Here is an 18,895-nt window from a genome sequence, read left to right as displayed (position 1 = left end):
AGATGTAGCGCGAAGATCTATAGTAAGCGCTGGATCAAGCGGTCCTATCACGAGAGAGGCCAGAGACAGACTCGCAAGCAACACGCAGCCAACGCACCCTGGACCACAAGTATTTAGGTCGCCACCGATGACTGGAGGGTCTCACTCACTAGTTCAGTCACTTAGTCACTAACGCGCATTCCAGTTGGCGTCTGTCAGTCCACATCACCGGCTGCGAGAGTGTATTGCGACCAGACTGAGACTAGCAACGAGATGAAAGTTAAGTAACAGATATCTATTCATGTAAATAAAGAATCCTGTTAATCTACGTGTTCCTTTGTGTTGTAGAAAGAGGATACAGGCCACCCATATTAACATCCTCTCCCTTGTTCCTAAGGAAAAGACTCTTCAGTGCCAAAAAATGACATTACAGCAAGGGAAGGGGTGGTTTCCTTGACGTCCTGCATGCCATCCTGTAAGCTCTTTTCGTGTCTATTCTGAGTGGGAGTGCCTCAAAATGTTTTCCTCGGCCATCCATAAGAAAACCGTGAGTTTTAAACGCTGGGTTTCGCGGCTCTGACCTCCATCGCAGAAGCGTCAAAAGAAGGGGTCAAATGTGTGTAACAGGGCGTGTGATGACATAACCGTCGTGTGACACGTTCGCGGTGGCGTTGGGCAGTATTAGGGTGAAATCTGATGACAATGTGACATCATTAACCCACTTCAGACTTCACATGAACTTCTGACCTCTTTTCGTATGTCTCGACACTTTGTGTTTGAAGCGTCGCCGAGCCCGAGGGTGACGTAACAGGGCGCCATGCTTTTGGACCATTACAGAGGACGGCTATAGGCACTTTAGAGCGAAATTTTACCTTTTACGCGTCGGAGACAGTTACGGTAAAATGTAAATGCCGTGTGGCGAGAGCCTCCCGTCGGGTAGACCGTTCGCCTCGTGCAAGTCTTTTGAGTTGACACTACTTCGGCGACTTGCATGTCGATGGGGATGAAATAATGATGATAATAACAACACAACACTCAGTCCCTGAGCGGAGAAAATCTCCGACCCAGCCGGGAAATTAACTGTGTTGCGCAGTGCCGCGGAGACAAAAAGGGGCTCCTTCTAGCGGCAATATTGATCCCAAATGGGGAAATCCACTGACATTAGTAACTTTCACAAAGGTCAGATTGTTATGGGCCGACTTCTGGGAACGAGGATCTCAGAAACGACCAAGCCGATGGTGTGTTGGCTTTCTACTATCGTCAGCATCTGAGGAATTTAGTTGGACGACGGTGAAACCACGAGAAGGCAATATCGTGTCGGACGCCCACGCCTCATCACAGAACACGGAAATCAAAGGGTTGTATCTTCTGTAATATAGGAAGTATGCGATCTGTGACAAATCTGACGACAGTATACAATGCCGGTGCAAGCACAAGTTTACTGGAGCACAGAGTTCAGCACACATTATTGAACATGAGGCTCTGCTGCAGAGGAACCCCCTAGTGTTCCCTTGTTGGCCGAATGACAGCGCCAGTTATTACTGCAGTCAGCACGAGATCATCGAGAGCAGGCCAAGGATCAATGGGACATGTCGCGTGATTGGATGAATCAAGTTTCTTGTTTGATCAGGTCGGTGGAAGTGTCAGGATACGCCTTTATCGAAGTGAACAGCTGCTCTAAACATGCACTACACTACAGATGCAGGCTAGTGGTGGCAATATTTAGCTATGGAGGACATTCATCCATGATTACTGCTGCCTTCGTGAACGTCATGGACCACCTTCATCCCTTCATGCTTGGCCGGTCGGAGTGGCTGAGCGGTTCTAGGCGCTACAGTCTGGAACCGCGCGACCGCTACGGTCGCAGGTTCGAATCCTGTCTCGGGCATGGATGTGTGTGATGTCCTTAGGTTAGTTAGCTTTAAGTAGTTCTAAGTTATAGGGGACCGATGACCTCTGAAGTTAAGTCCCATAGAGCTCAGAGCCATTTGAACCATTTTGAACCTTCATGCTTGATGTCTGCCACTATGATGACCGAAGACGTGTCCGGAGACGCCCTGAACAGTAGTGAGATACTTACCTGCCTTTCGCCCGCCATACAACCCGACAACCAAGAGTGATGGTCTGGGATGCTATTTCTTTTCATAGCAGGATCTCTTTGGTTGTCATCCAGGCTACACTTACAGAACAGAGTCACGTCAACGATATTCTAGGCCCCGGTTTCTTGCTCTCAATGGCAAATCATCCTGATCTTACATTCCAGCAAGATAACGCCCGCCCGCATAGAGCGAGAGTTTCTACTGCTCGTCTTCGTGCTTGCCAACGCCTAACTTGGACAGCAAGGTCAACAGATCTCTCCCCAATAGAGAAGTTGGGAGCATTATAGGCCGAGCTCCCCAACTAGCTCGGGATTTTAACAATCTATCGCACCAATTGGACAAAATTTGGCACGATATTCCTCAGGGGAACATCCAATAACTCTATACTTCTCAGTCCCAAGCCGAATAATTGCTTGCATGTGGGCCAGTGGTGAACAACGAATTACTGAACTGCTCAATTCCTCGAGCTCTTTCTCTTGAATAAACCAACCAATTTTTTTGAAATTGTAATCATTTGTTTGCCTGTATATGTAAATCACTTGTACCGATTTCCGTCCCATTCAGACAATTCCTTCCTGATGCGTCGGTTTTTTTGTCTTAGTGTGTATTTAATTGACCTCAACCTACGGAAAGTGTTCCTTTTTCCCACGCGCTGTTCGACAGTGGAACGGGGTACAAGGTGGTTCGATGTTAATTGCAGTGTTAATTGCAAAACAGTCATGAAGGTGCAGATAGAACGCTGGGTAACAGGTTCGTAGGACTATACACTTTATGAAAAAGATTAACAGGTGCAGTTTATTATCGATTTCTGTGTGATAAATTATGACCGCAATTGGAGAACGTTACCCTTGAAAAAAGACGACTGCGGTTTATGCACGACGGAGAATCAACCTAATTTCTGCAGGCGCAAAATAATTTTATTTAAAAAAGCGATAAAGTGTCACTAGAAGCCTTCCTAAGAGACAATCTCCATTCCTTCCGAACTGACTATGCAAATGTAGACGAGATGTGGCACAAATTCAATGATATAGTAGCAACAGCAATTGAGAGATTCATACCTCATAAATTGGTAAGAGATGGAACTGATCCCCCGTGGTACGCCAAACAGGTCCGAACGCTGTTGCAGAGGCAACGGAGAAAACATGCGAAGTTCAGAAGAACGCGAAATCCCGAAGATTGGCTAAAATTTACCGACGCGCGAAATTTGGCACGGACTTCAATGCGAGATGCCTTTAATAGGTTCCACAACGAAACATTGTCTCGAAATTTGGTAGAAAATCCGAAGAAATTCTGGTCGTATGTAAAGTATACAAGCGGCAAGACGCAGTCAACACCTTCGCTGCGCAGTGCCGATGGTACTGTTACCGACGACTGTGCCGCTAAAGCGGAGTTATTGAACGCAGTTTTCCGAAATTCCTTCACCAGGGAAGACGAATGGAATATTCCACAATTTGAAACGCGAACAGCTGCCACCATGAGTTTCTTAGAAATAGATACCTTAGGGGTTGCGAAGCAACTCAAATCGCTTGATACGGGCAAGTCGTCAGATCCAGATTGTATACCGATTAGGTTCCTTTCAGATTACGCTGATACAATAGCTCCCTACTTAGCAATCATATACAACCGCTCACTCACCGATAGATCTGTACCTACAGATTGGAAAATTGCGCAGGTCGCACCAGTGTTTAAGAAGGGTAGTAGGAGTAATCCATCGAACTGCAGACCTGTATCATTGACGTCAGTTTGCAGTAGGGTTTTGGAGCATATACTGTATTCAAACATTATGAATCACCCCGAAGGGAACGATCTATTGATACGTAATCAGCATGGTTTCAGAAAACATCGTTCTTGTGCAACGCAGCTAGCTCTTTATTCGCACGAAGTAATGGCCGCTATCGACAGGGGATCTCAAGTTGATTCCGTATTTCTAGATTTCCGGAAAGCTTTTGACACCGTTCCTCACAAGCGACTTCTAATCAAGCTGCGGGCCTATGGGGTATCGTCTCAGTTGTGCGACTGGATTCGTGATTTCCTGTCAGGAAGGTCGCAGTTCGTCAGTAATAGACGGCAAATCATCGAGTAAAACTGAAGTGATATTAGGTGTTCCCCAGGGAAGCGTCCTGGGACCTCTGCTGTTCCTGATCTATATAAATGACCTGGGTGACCATCTGAGCAGTTCTCTTATGTTGTTCGCAGATGATGCTGTAATTTACCGTCTAGTTAGGTCATCCGAAGACCAGTATCAGTTGCAAAGCGATTTAGAAAAGATTGCTGTATGGTGTAGCAGGTGGCAGTTGACGCTAAATAACGAAAAGTGTGAGGTGATCCACATGAGTTCCAAAAGAAATCCGTCGGAATTCGATTACTCGATAAATAGTACAATTCTCAAGGCTGTCAATTCAACTAAGTACCTGGGTGTAAAAATTACGGACAACTTCAGTTGGAAAGACCACATAGATAACATTGTGGGGAAGGCGGGCCAAAGGTTGCGTTTCATTGGCAGGACACTCAGAAGATGCAACAAGTCCACTAAAGAGACAGCTTACACTACACTCGTTCGTCCTCTGTTAGAATACTGCTGCGCGGTGTGGGATCCTTACCAGGTGGGATTGACGGAGGACATCGAAAGGGAGCAAAAAAGGGCAGCTCGTTTTGTATTATGACGTAATAGGGGAGAGAGTGTGGCAGATATGATACGCGAATTGGGATGGAAGTCATTAAAGCAAAGACGCTTTTCGTCGCGGCGAGATCTATTTACGAAATTTCAGTCACCAACTTTCTCTTCCGAATGCGAAAATATTTTGTTGAGCCCAACTCACATAGGTAGGAATGATCATCAAAATAAAATAAGAGAAATCAGTGGTCGAACAGAAAGGTTTAGGTGTTCGTTTTTCCCGCGCTCTGTTCGGAAGTGGAATGGTAGAGATATAGTATGATTGTGGCTCGATGAACCCTCTGCCAAGCACTTAAATGTGAATTGCAGACTAGTCATGTAGATGTAGATGTAGATGTAGACCGTGCGACAGTAGCTCAATGCAAAGTTTCATGTGCGATGGACTGGTCGAGGAGTGTTAGTGGCATGGCCACCTCGTTAACTAGACCTGAATCACTTGCAGTTGTGTCTATGGGGATATGTAAAGGCATTCGTGTATGCCCAACAGTGTCGACAATGTGCAGTCGTTACAAGAGAGTGTCACAATGCATGTGACGCAATCCGAATGGATCCAGGTGTATCTGAAAGGGTGCGCGGTTCACTACGAAGAAGAGCTGAATGATGAGTCAAGACGCGTGGTAACCACATGAAGCCCTGCCTATAGTATCTACTTCTACATAACAGACAGACGGGAATGAGAGGACGGACTGGCCCGTTTCTCAACAGCGGAAATACCATTACAGAAACTTTTCTTTTAGTTTTGACCAATACTAGCTCCTATAGGAATATGTGATACTTTTTTGAGCCGTGGTAAAATTTGCTGTTTTGAAGAGCGCGCCGCAGCGCGTAGTGTAAAGCGGTCGCCTTCTGCTTCTGGCGGTGGCGCCTCTGTGGCAATCGCAGCTTTGGTGTCTCCCTCTGGTGGAAAAGGGGAAAAGTTGCCTGTTCACGTGCATTCAAGGGGCGCTATGAGCTCGGCATGTGGGCAGTCTGGCAGTCGGGGCGAGTCTGGTCAGTTGGTCAGCCAAGTCAGTCTGTGTCTGTCTCTCGTCCGCATTGGTGAGGCGGTTAGTGTCTGTCGTCCGGAGTGCTAGTATGTGTTAGGCCGCCAGTCTGCTCGAGTTTGCTCAGGCAATGGGCACTGGAGTTTGGATCCATCGGTTGGTCGGTCGCTCACTGGGACACAAGATGGCTTGATCCGCCTGGAGCGTCGGCGTATGTGAGGTCGCCACGTGAGTCCAGTGGCCGCGCCGTATAGCGAGGCGTAATGGCTTCGCGGCCGACACGAGAGCAACAGGAGTCAACCCACGACATTGGGCTGGCCGGGACGAGCTGCGACGCCGTGAGACGGGAGATCGGCGCGCCTTCCTGCGTCCGCTGAAGCGGTTGGCAGAGGACGGTTCGGGAGAGCGTTTTGGGGGTGCTGCGCCAGGTCTTCGCCAGAAATCGCAGTTATTAGAAGTTAAGTGATTCGTGATATGTTGTTTCAGTTACATGTTAAATTCTACTTTTCTTGGTCAGTCTCTCGTCCCCAGCTTGCTCGTCTGTCTCCCGTCTGCATTTGTTAGGCAGTTCGTATCTGTTTGTCTATCTGTCGGTCTGCCGTACGTTAAGTTAAAAGCTGCTCTGTCATGTTTGTCGGATTCGGTGTTAACGAATTTATTGCTTAAGGTGTAAAGGCCGAATTCCTGAAATATGTTTTTTATCTTGCCTATCATCTTGCAAGGTGGTATATGTGTAATGTAGAGCATGTTGGTACATTTTATGTAAAACTTGTAACCTCCCCACAAAAATTTAAAAAAAAATGACAATGTTATTTAAGAATGCTAATGGACATTGCGCTAAGTGTAACCTCTCCACTGAAATTTTAAAGACAGAAATAATAAATGAATGGGAGCCAAACGTAACCTCCCTAGCAATTAAATTTAATGACAATAAAAGTGAGAATCGCTATCTGACCAAAGTATATGTTCCTCACAAAAAAAATGAAAGTCAATTCAGTGATAAGAAAATCTCAGTGATAATGAAAATTCAATTAAACCGAAATATCGGTCTTTGGCCCTTGTGCAAAAATCAGAATTAATTTCTTACCTCATTGAAACTGCTTGTCAAATTTCTGCTCTTATTGTTGCGCACGGCTTGGAGGAACTGCATTGCAAATGATATATTTTTTTTTGGAATTTAACTGAAACTTTTCTTTGAGGGAAGTGGAACGAAATCGTTAGTTCAATTAAATAATTTTTTTTTGTAAAAATTGCTTTGAAATCAAAATTATTATTGGGGCTCTTGTTGGAAATTAATTACAATAAATAAACTTTACATTATCTGATGATTACCTACATTAACAATATACCTCATTCAGCATCTTGACCAGAATGCCATGTCGACGCTCGCCGACTGCGTCCCGCTCGCGACCGTGACAGGACTAGACCACTACTGCCGACAGACTACATCACACAACTGCACTGGGCTGCTACTACTGACCGACTGCTCTGCATGACGACTACTAGCGTACTGCTGGACGCAACTGAACTGAGCTACTGCTATCGACAGACTGCACTGGCCTACTGCTACTCGCGTACTGCTCGCAACACTCGCGCGGTCAAGCGCAGACTAACCACGATAATAGGCTCTCTGGTCAAAGATTTTAACGTGCCTCACCATCGCTGCCACGTTACATACGTGTTTCAAACTGCATTTCATGGATTTTATTTAAATGGTCATTTTAGTATGCAAAGTTGCCACTCTTCTACCGTAAGAGTTCTTTTAAAAACAAGTTACACTTTCGGTGGCAAATAATTTTTAATGTGAGTGTTTTGTACCATCTCCGTCCCTCTTATGGGGTGCATAGTTTATGTGTTTGTGTGAGTTGTTAAAATTTTTAGTTTAAAGTAATCTGGTGTGTTGCAGATTTGCACCAGTGTAGTCTTTCAGAGGTTGTTGTGAGCGGTCGTGACTACGGCCGTGTTAAAAGGGAGCGGCAATGTTCTCAACCCTAAAGCTCATACATTAAAAAAAATTGTTATTTCTGCCTCTGAATAAATTGTAACTTAATATTTACAGGATGCTTTCTGCTTATAATTTTAAATCTGTTTTTTTTTAAGAAAGGGTTTTTAGAAATCAGATTTCGATTTGTTGAAAGAAATTTGATTTGTTTTCATCAGTTACCCACTGGCAAGAACTTCCACGCTCATATAGTGTTATTAAATGTGTTAATGTTCACGTAACGTGTATCTACAGGACATGTGGCCTGTAATTGAAGAAGTGTCATGATGACCTCTCCATTGGCAAAAGATTCCGGAATAGTCCCCCATTCGGATCTCCGGGAGGGGACTGCCAAGGGGGAAGTTACCATGAGAAAAAGATTGAATAATCAACGAAAGGATAGCGTTCTACGAGTCGGGGCGTGGAATGTCAGAAGCTTGAACGTGGTAGGGAAACTAGAAAATCTGAAAAGGGAAATGCAAAGGCTCAATCTAGATATAGTAGGGGTCAGTGAAGTGAAGTGGAAGGCAGACAAGGATTTCTGGTCAGATGAGTATCGGGTAATATCAACAGCAGCAGAAAATGGTATAACAGGTGTAGGATTCGTTATGAATAGGAAGATAGGGCAGAGGGTGTGTTACTGTGAACAGTTCAGTGACCGGGTTGTTCTAATCAGAATCGACAGCAGACCAACACTGACAACGATAGTTCAGGTATACATGCCGACGTCGCAAGCAGAAGATGAACAGATAGAGAAAGTGTATGAGGATATTGAAAGGGTAATGCAGTATGTAAAGGGGGACGAAAATCTAATAGTCATGGGCGACTGGAATGCAGTTGTAGGGGAAGGAGTAGAAGAAAAGGTTACAGGAGAATATGGGCTTGGGACAAGGAATGAAAGAGGAGAGGAAGGCTGCAGGAAAAATGTGAAGACATCGAAAAAGATATGACTGTCGGAAGGACAGACTCAGCATACAGGAAAGTCAAAACAACCTTTGGTGACATTAAAAGCAACGGTGATAACATTAAGAGTGCAACGGGAATCCCACTGTATAATGCAGAGGAGAGAGCAGATAGGTGGAAAGAATACATTCAAAGCCTCTATGAGGGTAAAGATTTGTCTGATGTGATAGAAGAAGAAATAGGAGTCGATTTAGAAGAGATAGGGGATCCAGTATTAGAACCGGAATTTAAAAGAGCTTTGGAGGACTTACGGTCAAATAAGGCAGAAGGGATAGATAACATTTCATCAGAATTTCTAAAATCATTGGGGGAAGTGGCAACAAAACGACTATTCACGTTGGTGTGTAGAATATATGAGTCTGGCGATATATCATCTGACTTTCGGAAAAGCATCATCCACACAATTCCGAAGATGGCAAGAGCTGACAAGTGCGAGAATTATCGCACAATCAACTTAACAGCTCATGAATCGAAGCTGCTTACAAGAATAATATACAGAAGAATGGAAAAGAAAATTGAGAATGCGCTAGGTGACGATCAGTTTGGCTTTAGGAAAAGTAAAGGCACGAGAGAGGCAATTCTGACGTTACGGCTAATAATGGAAGTAAGGCTAAAGAAAAATCAAGACACTTTCATAGGATTTGTCGACCTGGAAAAAGCGTTCGACAATATAAAATGGTGCAAGCTGTTCGAGATTCTGAAAAAAGTAGGGGTAAGTTATAGGGAGAGACGGGTCATATACAATATGTACAACAACCAAGAGGGAATAATAAGAGTGGACGATCAAGAACGAAGTGCTCGTATTAAGAAGGGTGTAAGACAAGGCTGTAGCCTTTGGCCCCTACTCTTCAATCTGTACATCGATGAAGCAATGATGGAAATAAAAGAAAGGTTCAGGAGTGGAATTAAAATACGAGGTGAAAGGATATCAATGATACGATTCGCTGATGACATTGCTATCCTGAGTGAAAGTGAAGAAGAATTAAATGATCTGCTGAACGGAATGAACAGTCTAATGAGTACATAATATGGTTTGAGAGTAAATCGGAGAAAGACGAAGGTAATGAGAAGTAGTAGAAATGAGAACAGCGAGTAACTTAACATCAGGATTGATGGTCACGAAGTCAATTAAGTTAAGGAATTTTGCTACCTAGGCAGTAAAATAACCAATGACGGACGGAGCAAGGAGGACATCAAAAGCAGACTCGCTATGGCAAAAAAGGCATTTCTGGCCAAGAGAAGTCTACTAATATCAAATACCGGCCTTAATTTGAGGAAGAAGTTTCTGAGGATGTACGTCTGGAGTACAGCATTGTATGGTAGTGAAACATGGACTGTGGGAAAACCGGAACAGAAGAGAATCGAAGCATTTGAGATGTGGTGCTATAGACGAATGTTGAAAATTAGGTGGACTGATAAGGTAAGGAATGTGGAGGTTCTACGCAGAATCGGAGAGGAAAGGAATATGTGGAAAACACTGATAAGGAGAAGGGACAGGATGATAGGACATCTGCTAAGACATGAGGGAATGACTTCCATGGTACTAGAGGGAGCTGTAGAGGGCAAAAACTGTAGAGGAAGACAGAGATTGGAATACGTCAAGCAGATAATTGAGGACGTAGGTTGCAAGTGCTACTCTGAGATGAAGAGGTTAGCACAGGAAAGGAATTCGTGGCGGGCCGCATCAAACCAGTCAGTAGACTGATGACTAAAAAAAAAAGTTCTTGATGAACCGCTAGTAAATAAAGGAAATTCTTTAAGAAAAGAGCGAGGTGGCGCAGTGGTTAGACACTGGACTCGCAGTCGGGAGGACGACGGTTCAATCCCGCGTCCGGCCATCCTGATTTAGGTTATCCGTGATTTCCCTAAATCGCTCCAGGCAAATGCCGGAATGGTTCCTTTGAAAGGGCACGGCCGACTTCCTTCCCCATTCTTCCCTAATCCGATGAGACTGATGACCTCGCTGTCTGGTCGCCTTCCCCAAACAACGCAACCCAGCGCAACCCTTTAAGAAAAGATTTCGAAAGTAAATTCACAGTTCATTTTTCTACCACAATATACATACTCCCGTAAAGTTATACCAATGATTTACAAGTAATGTCACATTCTGTACACCTAAGCTATTCATTTTCAAATGAAAACAGTGACTCATCGGCATTGGAAGTTTGCATGCTATAATGGGCAGAGTGTGACTCAACTGTTCTAAGTGCATCGTGGCTTCCACCGTCGGTTCTGTCAACACTGTACGCAACTTAAGTAAATTTACGGTCGGGAAAAAAGAATCGTAGAAGATGATGCATGTGCAAACTAAAAATGTCTCGTCATTCTTGCACGTCACGTGAAAAAAGTACAAACCAGCGTTGCTTCAATGATTTACAGCTTCAGCGTAAACGTATGTTTATAGTGTAAGTAATAATACTAATTCGTCTTGCATGTCAAACCTGTGTGTGTGCGTGTGTGTGTGTTTGTGTGTGTGTGTGTGTGTGTGTGTGTGTGTGTGTGTGTGTGCGTGTGCGTGAAGGAACACATTGTGTAAACTATTAGATGGTGGTTGGTGTTACTCCATTCTACGTTGTGGCTCTGTCCATTGTTAGTATAGCAATGCTGCTGCTAAGGGAGAGAGTGATTTTTACGCTGAAGTTCGCGAAACGAAAATCTGCTGTTATAAACGTGGCTTGCCCTGTACGCTTAAACATACAGTCGCTGCACCGAAACCAAATTTACTACTAGAATTTAAAACAGTTGTAGAAGATTATACAGTTGCATTGAAAAGGTTTTCATCGTTGTAATACGGCAAGTGGAAAGCTGAGTGTATCCGAAGAGAGATACCTGTTATCTAATTCTCAGGAGGTCCACAACAGTAGGTCCCTGTGAATCTAGAATTTGTCAGAGAATATTTTCTGTTCTTCCATGTCGTCTACAAAAAATGGTTACAGCATTCAGTAAGGTATATGTACCCCTCGGCTTTTTGGACGTACCACATGCCTTAAAAAAGAGAGCGATCTGAGGAACATGTAAAGCTACTCATTAGCGTTGAACTGTTCTGCATAAGGTGACCTGGTAATCGCCCTGTCTGATGTAGATGCTCGTAATATACAACTTACGTTGAGGAGAATAATTTCAGGTGTCGTCTCAACATCAGATAAGTAAAGCTATAGTAACAAGCCCAAACTGTCAAGTATTTATTTCCATTACGAACGAAAAAAATATTTACTCAATACCAACAAATCTCGGGAAACTGACGCCAAAACCGTCAGACCAACCGCAACTTTTTTATATTGGATGAATTAGAAGAGTATCCTACAACAGATTATGTGAATTCGGAATTGAATTTTAGGGAATCCTTAACTCTCATCTAAACCGCCAATCGCCGCATGTTCCCCTGTTCGACGAAAGTGGCACCTGTCCAATAGCTCCCACGCTATAGTCGAACGTCTGACGGTTCAGGCTGTACCTGTAGTAACTGAACCAGGAAACATACTTGTGCCTTTGTCTCCAGGAGACGCATTCGAAAGAAACGCTCCACAGAAAAGACAACTTTCATGGGAAGATGGCAAAACAAAGCTCGTCTATCTTGGTTACTGATACATGTCATTTGTCACCACTTCTTCACTACACTTACATTTATACTCCGTAAGTCACTTTATGGCCAATAATTACACAAAACCATAGACGAAGGGGCTTTCTCTGACCGCATAACACGGTTCCTCCAACAGTTCTTCCTGCTTGTGCACATCAGTACATAGAATGTGTCATAAAGTTTTACAACAATCTCTGTCAGGCGCCGAGGTGAGAATGTCTTATTACTACAAGAAGTGTGTCTTTTGAAGGCAGAGCACATCGTCCACGTCAGCACTGCTACCAACAGCCTCTCCAAACACTCTCCGGTCCTCACACTGAATGCTTAGTTTGGAGCAGTCGACAATTTTCAAAGCGAATAGGACGTTTTGTGGACAGTTGGATGTTTTAGATGTATAGATAGCGTTCAGGAATGGATGGATCATATTATAAACACAACCCAAGAAGCTAATAAAGCATTCATAGTCTGTCCCCTGTTCGAGGTACGAATGGTGATCAGGAGTTAGGTGCAGGTGGCCTCATCCGCATAATCTCAAACATCGATCAACTGCAGATAACCGAATAGCCCTTGCGGTGGTGAGGACGATATGTTCCGAATTTCCAAGGAGAGCGGAAGGAGATCTTGCCAATAGTTTCTGAATACCTTTTCTTTACGATCAACTCAATATTGTCGCTCGGAAGCAGTTAACTTGCCATTGTAGGATAAAATTCTTCCGCGCTATACTCTTATTAAACCCCCAGTCCGTCCTCTTGAGTTAACTTTCAAAAAGAGGCATACTTAAAACTATAATACATAAATTCCAAGAGGACTTATTACTACGAAACAAATACGATGAAAAGAATCTCTTCACTACGTAGACTTGAAATAACAACCCTTGAATAAAATCTTGAAATTATTTTCTAAATCGTAAAAGTTATTCATAGATTTTCTTCAAATCTTTATGAGGAAATAATCCCCTCTTGTTAGCAGTATTATCAATATCTCGTAGCACATAGCTACCAGCATGCGGTATCTCCACAATTTAATAAGGACCCATATACAAATGTTCCCATTTCTTGTTCAGTCTTTTGATAGCTGACGATTTTGTATGTTTTCTTAGCAAGACCTTACCGTCGATTTTGTCATATTTCTTTTTGCGTAATTCAGCGGCTTTAGTTAAGGCTAATCGAACCCGGTCGAGAAGATTTGGTCGGTCAATTAAGGTCCAACTATTTTCTGTCCTAATATCTCAGAATAATCTATTATCCACCACTCCAATGTCTAATCCAGTTATCACAATGATATTTAATTAGTCTTATAATTCATAACTTCCGACTACCATGGAAGACTGTGAACATGCACCATTGAAAAAAAGACTCAAGAGAGCTAACAATGCTGCGCGTTGGTTTATATATTATATTCAAAACAAAATTCAGCTCTGTTATGTCTTACTTGGATTCCCTTTGTACTACTTTGCATTACCCTATTTCTAATATCTACTCTTTGTAAAATTTTAACTAACTATTACTTCGAAATACAACTACCGTTTTTTGGCTTTTGGGTCATTTCGTATTACAGAATTTAATCTAATATCCGTTTCTGAATACCCACTCTCTAAAGAGCGGTTACAACCATTACAAAGCATTTCCATAAAATCATCACCCAAAAACCAACACAGTGCGGCGGTTTCATGCGGAGGCACTAATGGGTGTATTTTCGTATTAAGTGGCTGCCTGGGTCAGGTGTGTGGATCCACAGCTGTCTTGAGATCACCGAAGTTAATCGCTGTCGGGCGTGGCCGGCACTTGGATGGATGACTATCCGGGCAGCCATGAGCTGTTGCCATTTTTTGGGGTGCACTCAGCCTCGTGATGCCAACTGAGGAGCTACTCGACCGAATAGTAGCGGCTCCGGTCAAAGAAAACCATCATAACGAGCGGGAGAGCGGTGTGCTGACCACACGCCCCTCCTATCCGCATTCTCAACTGAGGATGACACGGCGGTCGGATGGTCCCGATGGGCCACTTGTGGCCTGAAGACGGAGTGCTTTTCTGACGGGCACATGTCCAGATCGTCCGCTCATAGTATCGACCATTGCTCGCGGCTCACCTCCAACTGCCTAACACTACGTGCAGTTCGCATCCAACTGACCAGCACTACACTAGCGAATAATCCAACAGTGAGTCCAACCATCCACAGACTGCACACAGCGCAGTCAGCGTTTTTCATACAGAGCGCTACGTGGCGTTACCTACTTACATCTCTGCGCATATTACTGGATGGAGGAAGTTTTTGACAGCTGCGCTGTCTTTTGTTCGTAGCAAAATGTCAACTACACCACAAGAGAAACCATTTTGTGTGTTAGAATTTGCATAGGAGTCAGTCTATTCTTCAAGAGCAACGTGCATTCCTCCGTCAATTCAGCAAAAGCTGTCTCTACAGAAGCAGATCTATGACAGGCTTACAAAATTCTAGGAAGTTGGCTACATATGCAAAGGGAAGAGCACTGGTTGGTCGGGCGCGTCTGATGAAAATGTCGTGCGTATCCGAGATACGTTCACACCGAGCCATCGGAAGTCGGCAAGATGGGCAGGCCAGGAACTTCAACTTCTTCAAACGCCGGTGTGGTGTGTTTTGAAACGACGCCGGCACATGCAGTTACTACAGCTATTGCGTCCCAAGGACCATAACAGAAGGTACGAATTTTGGGTATGGTAGAGGAAACTTTTTCCTAACGACTCACGATTTTAGTTCTCGGGTAAAGCAAATCGTCATTATGTAAGACTTTGGCGGTCGAAAAATCCTGGCGCCGTCCGTCTAACATGGAAGAGACTCACCGAAACAGAATGTGTTTTGTGACTTTTCTGTCACAAAGTTTATGGACCTTCCTTTTTTGCGGAGGAAACTGTGACAGGAATGGCATACATGGACATGCTGCAAAACTGATTGTTTACTGAACTTAAATCGAAGATTGCAGTGATTTCATTTTTAAACACGACGGTGCCCTGGCTCACTTTCACTTGAGGTGCGGCTGTGTCTGAATAACACAATCCCGTAACGTTGGATTGGAATAGGTGGACAACAAGAGTTTGTTCACTGCTTTTGGCTCCTAGGTCACCAGAACTCACACGTTGCGACTTTCTTCTGTGGGAGTACATAACAGACGGAGGCTTTGTCCCACGTATGTCAGCTACTCTTCAAGAGCGGAGAAATGGAATTGTTGAAGCTGTCGATTCAATAAACAGGGACCTATTGATTCGTGTATGGTATGAAATGGACTACCATTTCGATGTTTCTCTCAGCAACACATTGCTCTTATTTAGGTATATGATACAGTATCTGTGTGATCATAAAACTTCGAAACTTTCTCTATCCAGTGACATGTACAATGTGTTTCTGTCTTTAGTGGTTTGTCTCTAATAAGCAACTGAAATCTATTCTTTCTTTTTGAATCTCCTTTTGTAACTGTACGACACATAGTTGAGGTGATATAACGTCATAAATATCGAGGTACGCGATAAAAATAGCTTCTGCTTATACTCCAGAACAAATTTCGCAGACTACATTCATCTGTTGTTCCATTATGAGAGCAGTTACCGACTTCCATTTCAAACATTTTCAAAGCTTTTTCCAGCTTGCATGCTTAACGTCAAATGTTTAACACGTTAACTCATTTGTAAAGCATTCTGACCTTTCCACTTGTTTTATACATTGGCGTTCGAGTCTTTAAAGAATCTGGCGTTTACTAGTCTAATATTGAGAATGACGAGCGCAGACAAGTTTATACACTACTGGCCATGAAAATTGTTACACCACGAAGATGACGTGCTACGGACGCGAAATTTAACCGATTGGAAGAAGATGCTGTGATATGCAAATGATTAGCTTTTCAGAGCATTCACACAAGGTTGTCGCCGGTGGCGACACCTGCAACGTGCTGACATGAGTAAAGTTTCCAACCGATTTCTCATACACAAACAGCAGTTGACCGGCGTTGCCTGGTGGAACGTTGTTGTGATGGCTCGTGTAAGGAGGAGAAATCCATACCATCACGTTTCCGACTTTGATAAAGGTCGGATTGGAGCCTATCACGATTGCGGTATATCGTATCGCGACAATGCTGTTCGCGTTGGTAAAGTTCCAATGACTGTTAGCAGAATATGGAATCGGTGGGTTCAGGAGGGTAATACGGAACGCCGTGCTGGATCCCAACGGCCTCGTATCACTAGCAGTCGAGATGACAGGCATCTTATCCGCATGGCTGTAACGAATCGTGCAGCCACGTTTCTGTCTCTGAGTCAATAGCAGACGTTTGTAAGACAACAACCATCTGCACGAACAGTTCGACGACGTTTGCAGCAGCATGGACTATCAGCTCGGAGACCATGGCTGCGGTTACCCTTGGCACTGCATCACAGACAGGAGAGCCTGCTATGGTGTACTCAATGACGAACCTGGGTGCACGAATGGCAAAACGTCATTTTTTTCGGATGAATCCAGGTTCTGTTTACAGCATCATGATGGTCGCATCCGTGTTTGTCGGCATCGCGGTGAATGCACACTGGAAGCGTGTATTCGTCATCGCCATACTGGCGTATCCCCCGGAGTGATGGTATGGGGTGCCACAGGTTACACGTCTCGGTCACCTCTTGTTCGCATTGACGGCACTTTGAACAGTGGACGTTACATTTCAGATGTATTACGACCCGTGGTTCTACCCTTCATTCGATCGCTGCGAAACCCTACATTTCAGCAGGATAATGCACGACCGCATGTTCCACTGCTGCCCTGGCCAGTACATTCTCCAGATCTCTCACCAATTGAAAACGTCTGGTCAATGGTGGCCGGGCAACTGGCTCGTCACAATACGCCAGTCACTACTCTTGATGAACTGTGGTATCGTGTTGAAGCTGCATGGGCAACTGAACCTGTACACGCCATCCAAGCTCTGTTTGACTCAATGCCCAGGCGTATCAAGGCCGTTATTACGGCCAGAGGTGGTTGTTCTGGGTAGTAATTTCTCAGGATCTATGCACCCAAATTTCGTGAAAATGTTATCACATGTCAGCTCTAGTATAATATATTTGTCCAATGAATACCCGTTTATCATCTGCATTTCTTCTTGATGTAGCAATTTTAATGGCCAGTAGTGTATCATATGCAGTTTATCAAACTGTGAAAGTATGTTGCTACTACAGTTCCAAAATCATTTTCATCAAACAGGTGCTTCTCAAATTGTTGGGTGAATGGTATCCAAATGATGCGTTTCCTTGAACTACAATTTCCTAATAGTTACGCTAAGGCGATGTACTAAACAGTGAGGTAAAAAATTATTATTATGATCGATTTTTAAAATATTTTATTTATTTAGCTGATTAATTTTTAGTACCCTTAAAATGTTAAACATCTTTGACTCGCAAAAAGTGGGTGTGATGGCAAGTTATACTGCGGATGAAGGGGGGATAATAAGTAACTATGGCCCCTCACCCAACGCACTCTGGATCCAGACATGGTCTGGGCATGTAAACTGGGAGAAAAAAACTAAAGCTTTTAAAAGAATGAAAGGAGAATACTCTTACAGTTGCCACAAGCGAACACAACGATGCCAATTGAATTTCTTCTGGTAATGTTAGAAATACTCAGCCCATAGACATGAGAGGAAATAAATACAGACAAATTGCATTCAGTGACTGGAGAGTTAGTCAATAGAAGAGGTGCAGTGTGGACGTGGACAGACAAATAAGTGTGCTGGCAGCAGGCAGTTTTCTGTTCTGAGAGACGATAATGAAGTGATTAGTTCCAGCAAGAGGACTGGTCCATTGCATCTTTGGGCACAGACCCTGTGCTGTTATCTGTACCAAATTCAGAATGAAGAAGATGAGTAAAAGCTAACAACTCATCTTCAGCAGGAAAACCTTACTAAATTGCACTATCGACAAAGCATACTCCAACCAACTATCCGACTATTTATATCGTGTGCTGAGATTGGAATCGTGGAAGGCGTCATCTTTCGTTATGTATAGCTTTTGAATCCGTGCACTACACACTATATGGTCAAAGGTACCTGGACACCCCTACCTGACTCGGCATAAACCACTATATGTCACGAGACCTGGAAACGCCAGTATAAAACGAGGTGGGTAGTATTGTCAGTAGAGATGAATAACAGCAGAATGGGTCAGTCGGGAGAGACCAGTGACTTCGAACGTGGAGTAGTCATTGGATGTCACGTGAGTAACAAATCTATCAGGGCCATTTCAACCCTTCTAAAGCTGCCTAAGTCGACTATCGATGATGAAGAAAGGCGAAGGAACGACCACAGTTAAACAAACACCAAGCAGATCTCATGTACTAGCGGACAGCGGAGGGTAGATGTAAGAAAATCGCATGAAATCAGCAGAAGGAATAACTCGTGATTTCAAAATTGTTACCAGAAGTCCAACTACCTCAATAAAGGTGCGTTGGGAGTTAAAAAGAATGGCGTACAGTAGTAGAGCAGCTGCTCATAAGCTAGACATTTCTTCAGTAATGTTGTTCTTGCTGTGGTCTTCAGTCCAGAGACTGGTTTGATGCAGCTCTCCATGCTACACTATCCTGTGCAAGCTTCTTCATCTCCCAGTACCTACTGCAACCTACATCCTTCTGAATCTGCTTAGT

This window comes from Schistocerca serialis, chromosome 4 (genome assembly GCF_023864345.2).
Source record: "Schistocerca serialis cubense isolate TAMUIC-IGC-003099 chromosome 4, iqSchSeri2.2, whole genome shotgun sequence".
NCBI lineage: Eukaryota > Metazoa > Arthropoda > Insecta > Orthoptera > Acrididae > Schistocerca > Schistocerca serialis.
Note: the sequence above shows the minus strand (reverse complement) of the source record.